The following is a 6,327-nucleotide window of genomic DNA, read 5'->3' as shown; positions in this document are numbered from 1 at the left end:
AGGGACTTCGGCCTGCAAACGCCAGCTAGGCTACCTCGAGAGTCCCTGGACTGAAGAGAGCTCCCAAAAAGTCCTACTGCTGCGGTCTGAAAGCTGCTCCCTGATCTGTGCACAAAAATGCACAGAGTGCAACATCAACACAACCGACCCCATATGCTGGTAAGTGCCTGGCCTAACCCCGGCGAAGTAGTGACGAGGCTAGACAAGACCTACAACAATTAACCTGTACAGATATATATAACAAGTGCAAGAAAACAATAACAAGATAATACAAAGTAAAGCTGGGAGGGGATATGCTATCGGGGAGTAACAGATAAAAATAATGTATCGGAAATAAACAGAAGAAACTTTGGTTTCCATAATATATATATATTTATATATATAGTGGACGGCGCGCCACACGATCCCATAACATCGTATATAAGTTGACAGCGTGCCACACAATCCCATAATATCATATATAAGTGGACGGCGTGCCACACGATCCCATAATATCATATATAAGTGGACGGTGTGCCACATGATCCCATAATATCATATATAAGTGGACGGCGTGCCACATGAATCCCATAATATCATATATAAGTGGACGGCGTGCCACACGATCCCATAATATCATATATAGGTGGACGGCGTGCCACACGATCCCATAATATCATATAATATCTGACTTCATATAGTAGACCCCTTCAGGGGAGGATAACAACTCAATACCTTTAACCCGACAAGGGTACAACTAACAACCCAAAATATCCCGACAAGGGAGAGTATATATCAGTCTACACATCCCGGCAAGGGAGTACTCACAACATATTCTCTTTTTAAATCCCTTCTTCCTCAACTAACGCATTCATATTCGAGCTAACGCTCCAAAAGTACACCAATCACAATTCTACCTCAATCGTTCACATTATATGAAACTCATCAAGTAAACAAGGAGATTGTGTCACATTATTCAAATTAAAAGCAATTAAGACCCACGGTCATGCTAGACTCTGGTGCATAGATAACCGTCACCATGCCTATACACCGTACTCTACATTAGCAAGTAGCAAATAACATCCTAATCCTATTCCCTCAAGCCAAAGTTAGAACAAACACTTACCTCGATGCCTTGAACACCACTCAAGTCTCAATTATAGCTTTACATCTTGATTCCACCACCAATCCGCTCGAATCTAGTCATAAGTTACTTAATCACATTACTAATTACTAAATGAATCACTCCCAATGCATGAAAATAATTTTTACAAGGTTTTTCCCAAAAAGGTCAAAAACACCCCCGGACCCACGTGGTCGAAACTCAAGGTTCGGACCAAAACCCGGTTACTCATTCTCCCACGAATCCAAATATATGATTTGTTTAGAAATCGGACCTCAAATTGAGGTCCAACTCCTCAATTTGTAGAAAACCTAGGTTCTATCCAAAACACCCAATTTCCCCCATGAAAATCTTTGTTTTGAAGTTGAAATCATGTTAAAAGATGTTAAGAAGTGAAGAAAATGAGTTAGAAATCCCTTACCAATCGTTTTGAAGAAGAAATGTTGTTTGGAAAATCGCCTCTTAGGTTTTGGATTTTTGAAAAGCGGAAAAATGACTGAAAATCCCGAATTTATACATTTTGCTGGGGGCTGGCGCGGACCGCACAGAAAGGCACCGCGGCCGCGCCGAGGAAGGGGAGAAGTGGGCTTCCTCTGAACCCACCCAGCGTGGACCGCTCTGATTTGGTGCGCGGCCGTGCTGGTCGACCTAGCTACCCCCTCTGAACCCCACCACGCGTACCGCACAGAAAAGTGTCGCGGTCGTGTGGCTGCCAGCGCGGACCGCGCGGAAATAGCGGCGGCCACGCTGGACCTGCAACACCTGAACCTGCATTTTTTTTTAAAGTTTAAGACCTCCCGGGCCCCACTCAAAACTCACCCGAGCCCTCGGGGCTCCAAACCAAACATGCACACAACCTTAAAACATCTTACGGACTTACTCGTGCGATCAAATCGCCAAGATAACATCATATACATAGAATCAAGCCTCAAAACACATGATTTTCTCTCAACTTTCATAAAACTCAAATTCCCCATTTTAAGTCCGAAACACATCATATGACGTCCGTTTTTAGCCAAACTTTACAGATAGTGCTTAAAACATATTTAAGGCTCGTACCGGGTGTCAGAACCAAAATACGAGCCCGATACCACAGTTTTCCGATCAATTTTCTTCTTCATTTTCCTTAATTAATTTCAGAAAACAATTTCACACAAAAATTTATTTCTCAGGCTTGGGACCTCGGAATTTAATTCCGGGCACACGCCCAAGTCCCATATATTTTTCTAGGACCCTCCGGGATCATCGAATCACAGGTCCGGGTCCGTTTACCCAAAATATTGACCGAAGTCAATATTATGCATATTAATATCAAAATTCATCAAATTTTTCAGAAAATTCGCATATTCTAACATCAAAATTTTCCGGCTACGCGCCCGAACTGAGCACGCAAATCGAGGAAACTAAAAGTGAGGTTTTCAGGGTTTCAGAAGCACGGAACTAGGAAGAATTACGGTGATGACCTTTTGGGTCGTCACATTCTCCACCTCTAAAACAATTGTTCGTCCTCGAATGGACAAAAGAAAGAAGTACCTGAGTCGGGAAATAAATGAGGATAACGGCTCCGCATATCGGACTCAGACTCCCAGGTCGATGCCTCAGGAGGCTGACCTCTCCACTGAACACGCACCGAAGGAAAACTCTTCGACCTCAACTGTCGAACCTGCCGGTCTAGAATAGCCACCGGCTCCTCTTCGTATGACAGATCTTTGCCCAATTGGATAGTGCTGAAATCTAACACGTGCGATGGATCTCCGCGATACTTCCGGAGCATAGATACATGAAACACGAGATGCACATCTGACAAGCTAGGTGGCAAGGCAAGTCTATAAGCCACCTCTCCCACACGATCAAGAATCTCAAATGGATCGATGAACCTAGGGCTGAGCTTGCCCTTCTTCCCAAATCTCATCACGCCCTTCATAGGCGATACACGGAGCAATACCCGCTCACCAACTATGAAAGAAACATCTCTGACCTTGCGGTATGCATAACTCTTCTGTCTAGACTGAGTTGTACGAAGTCTATCCTGAATAATCCTGACCTTGTCCAAGGCCTCCTGAACCAGATCCATACCCAATAATCGAGCCTCTCCCGGCTCAAACCATCCAACTGGAGACCGACATCGCCTACCATACAACGCCTCATACGGAGCCATCTGAATGCTGGACTGGTAGCTGTTGTTGTAGGCGAACTCTGCTAAAGGCAAAAACTAGTCCCACGAGCCTCCAAAATCAATGACACAGGCTCGGAGCATGTCCTCAAGGATCTGAATAGTCCTCTAGGACTGACCGTCCGTCTAGGGATGAAATGTTGTACTCAACTCAACCTGGGTGCCCAACTCTCGCTGAGCCGCTCTCCAGAAATGCTAGGTAAACTGCGTACCCCGATCCGAAATGATAGATAGCGGCACCCCATGAAGGCGAACAATCTCCCTAATATAAATCTTGGCTAACCTTTCAGACAAATAGGTGGCTGCACCAGGAACAAAATGCGCTGACTTGGTCAGCCTATCAACAATAACCCAAAGCGCATCAAACTTCTTCCGAGTCATCGGAAGTCCAGTAACAAAATCCATAGTAATCGTCTCCCACTTCCACTCGGGAAGCTCAATCCTCTGAAATAAACCACCGGGCCTCTGATGCTCGTACTTAACTTGCTGACAGTTCAAACAACGATCCACATATGCAACAATGTCTTTCTTTATTCTACGCCACCAATAGTGCTACCTCAAATCCTGATACATCTTCAAGGCACCCGGGTGAATAGAATACCGAGAACTGTGGGCCTCCGCTAAGATCAACTCTCGAATCCCATCAACATTGGGCACATAAACTCACCCCTGCAATCTCAATACACCATCATCATCTAAGGTCACTTTCTTGGCACCTCCACGCTGCACCGTGTCCCTCAAGACACACAAATGGGGATCATCGAACTGCCGACCACGGATACGCTCCAATAACGAAGAACGAGCGACCGTGAAAGATAATACTCGACTAGGCTCAGAAATGTCCAACCTCACAAACTAATTGGCCAAAGCCTGCACGTCCAAAGCAAGCGGTCTCTCATCGACCGGAATATGAGCAAGACTGCCCATACTGGCTGACTTCCTACTCAAGGCATCGGCCACCACATTGTCCTTTCCCGGGTGATATTAGATAATGATATCATAATATTTCAACAATTCCAACCAACTCCTCTGCCTCAAATTCAACTCCTTTTGCTTGAACAAATACTGAAGACTCTTATGATCCGTGAACACCTCACACGCCACACCATACAGATAGTGTCTCCAAATCTTATACGTGAACAATGGCTGCCAACTCCAAATCTTGCACTGGATAGTTCTTCTCATGAACCTTCAACTACCTCGAAGCATAGGCAATGACCTTGCCATCCTGCATTAACACTGCGCCAAGTCCAATACGAGATGTATCATAATAGACTGTATAGGGCCCTGAACCTGTGGGGCAAAACCAACACTGGTGCCGTGGTCAGAGCTGCCTTGAGCCTTTGAAAGCTCGCCTCACACTCATCTAACCATCTGAACTGGGCACCTTTCTGGGTCAATCTAGTCATAGGGGCTGTAATGGATGAAAACCCTTCCACAAACCGACGGTAGTAACCTGCTAACCCCAGGAAACTCCGAATCTCCGTAGCTGAAGCTGGTCGAGGCCAGTTCTTGACTGCCTCTATCTTTTTTGGGTCTACCTGAATACCTGCTGCTAATACGACATGACCCAGGAATGCGACCGAACTCAACCAAACTCGCACTTCGAGAACTTAGCATACAACTGACTATCCTTCAGGGTCTGAAGAACCGCTCTGAGGTGTTGCTCATGCTCCTCCTGACTGCGGGAGTATATCAGAATATTGTCAATGAAGACTATCACGAACAAGTCCAAATAAGGCCTGAACACTCGGTTCATCAACTCCATGAACGCTGCTGGGGCATTAGTCAATCCGAATGACATGACCAAAAACTCATAGTGCCCATACCGAGTGCGAAATGTTGTCTTAGGGACATCAGACGCCCTAATCCTCAGCTGGTGGTAGCCGGATCTCAAATCTATCTTTGAAAACACCCTCTCACCCTGAAGCTGGTCGAATAAGCCGTCGATCCTCGGAAGTGGGTACTTGTTCTTAATCGTCACCTTGTTCAATTACCAGTAATCAATGCACATCCTCATCGAACCATCATTTTTCTTCACAAATAGCACTGGTGCGCCCCAAGGCGAAACACTGGGCCTAATGAAACCCTTCTCAAGTAGATCCTGAAGCTGATCCTTTAACTCTTTCAATTATGGTGGCGCCATACGATACGGCGGAATGGAAATGGGTTGAGTGCCCGGATCCAGATCAATACAAAAATCAATATCTTTGTCGGGCGGCATGCCCGGCAGGTCCGAAGGGAAGACCTCAGAAAACTCCCGAACAATAGGAACAGAATCAATAGACGGGACCTCAGCGCTGGAGTCGCGAACATAGGCCAGATAAGCTAGTCACCCCTTCTCAACCATGCGTCGAGCCTTCACATAAGAAATAACGCTGCGAGTAGAATGACCAGGAGCCCCTCTCCACTCTAGTCGAGGCAAATCTGGAAACGCCAAGGTCACGGTCTTGGCATGGCAATCCAAGATCGCATGATACGGGGACAACCAATCCATCCCTAATATGACATCGAATTCCACCATATCCAAGAGCAATAAGTCAACACGGGTATCGAGACCCCTGAATACCACAACACAGGAACGATGAACCTGGTCCACCACTATAGAATCCCCCATTGGTATAGACACGTATACAGGAATACTCAAGGCCTCACTAGGCATAACCAAATAGGGTGCAAAATAGGACGACACATATGAATACGTAGATCCGGGATTAAATAGCACAGAAGCATCCCTATCACAGACCAAAATAGTACCAGTAATCACAACATCTGATGACTCAGCCTCTGGCCTGGCTGGCAAGGCATAACAACGGGGTTGAGCCCCACCTCCCTAAATTATATCCCTGGGACGATCTGCTGCTGGATGACCCCTACCTCTAGCGGTCTGAGCTCCACCTCTAAGGCCTCTACCTCTACTCTATGTCCTCTACCCCCGCCTCTAGCTGGATGCGCAGGCTGTGGGGCAACTGGTGTCTGAATCATCGGGCGAGAACCCTGCTGCTGCGAGCTAATGGAAGCTCGAGGGCAAAATCTGGCAATGTGACTCACA

This window comes from Nicotiana tabacum, chromosome 6 (assembly GCF_000715075.1).
Source record: "Nicotiana tabacum cultivar K326 chromosome 6, ASM71507v2, whole genome shotgun sequence".
In the NCBI taxonomy this organism is placed as follows: domain Eukaryota; kingdom Viridiplantae; phylum Streptophyta; class Magnoliopsida; order Solanales; family Solanaceae; genus Nicotiana; species Nicotiana tabacum.
This window is presented reverse-complemented; position numbering follows the sequence as displayed.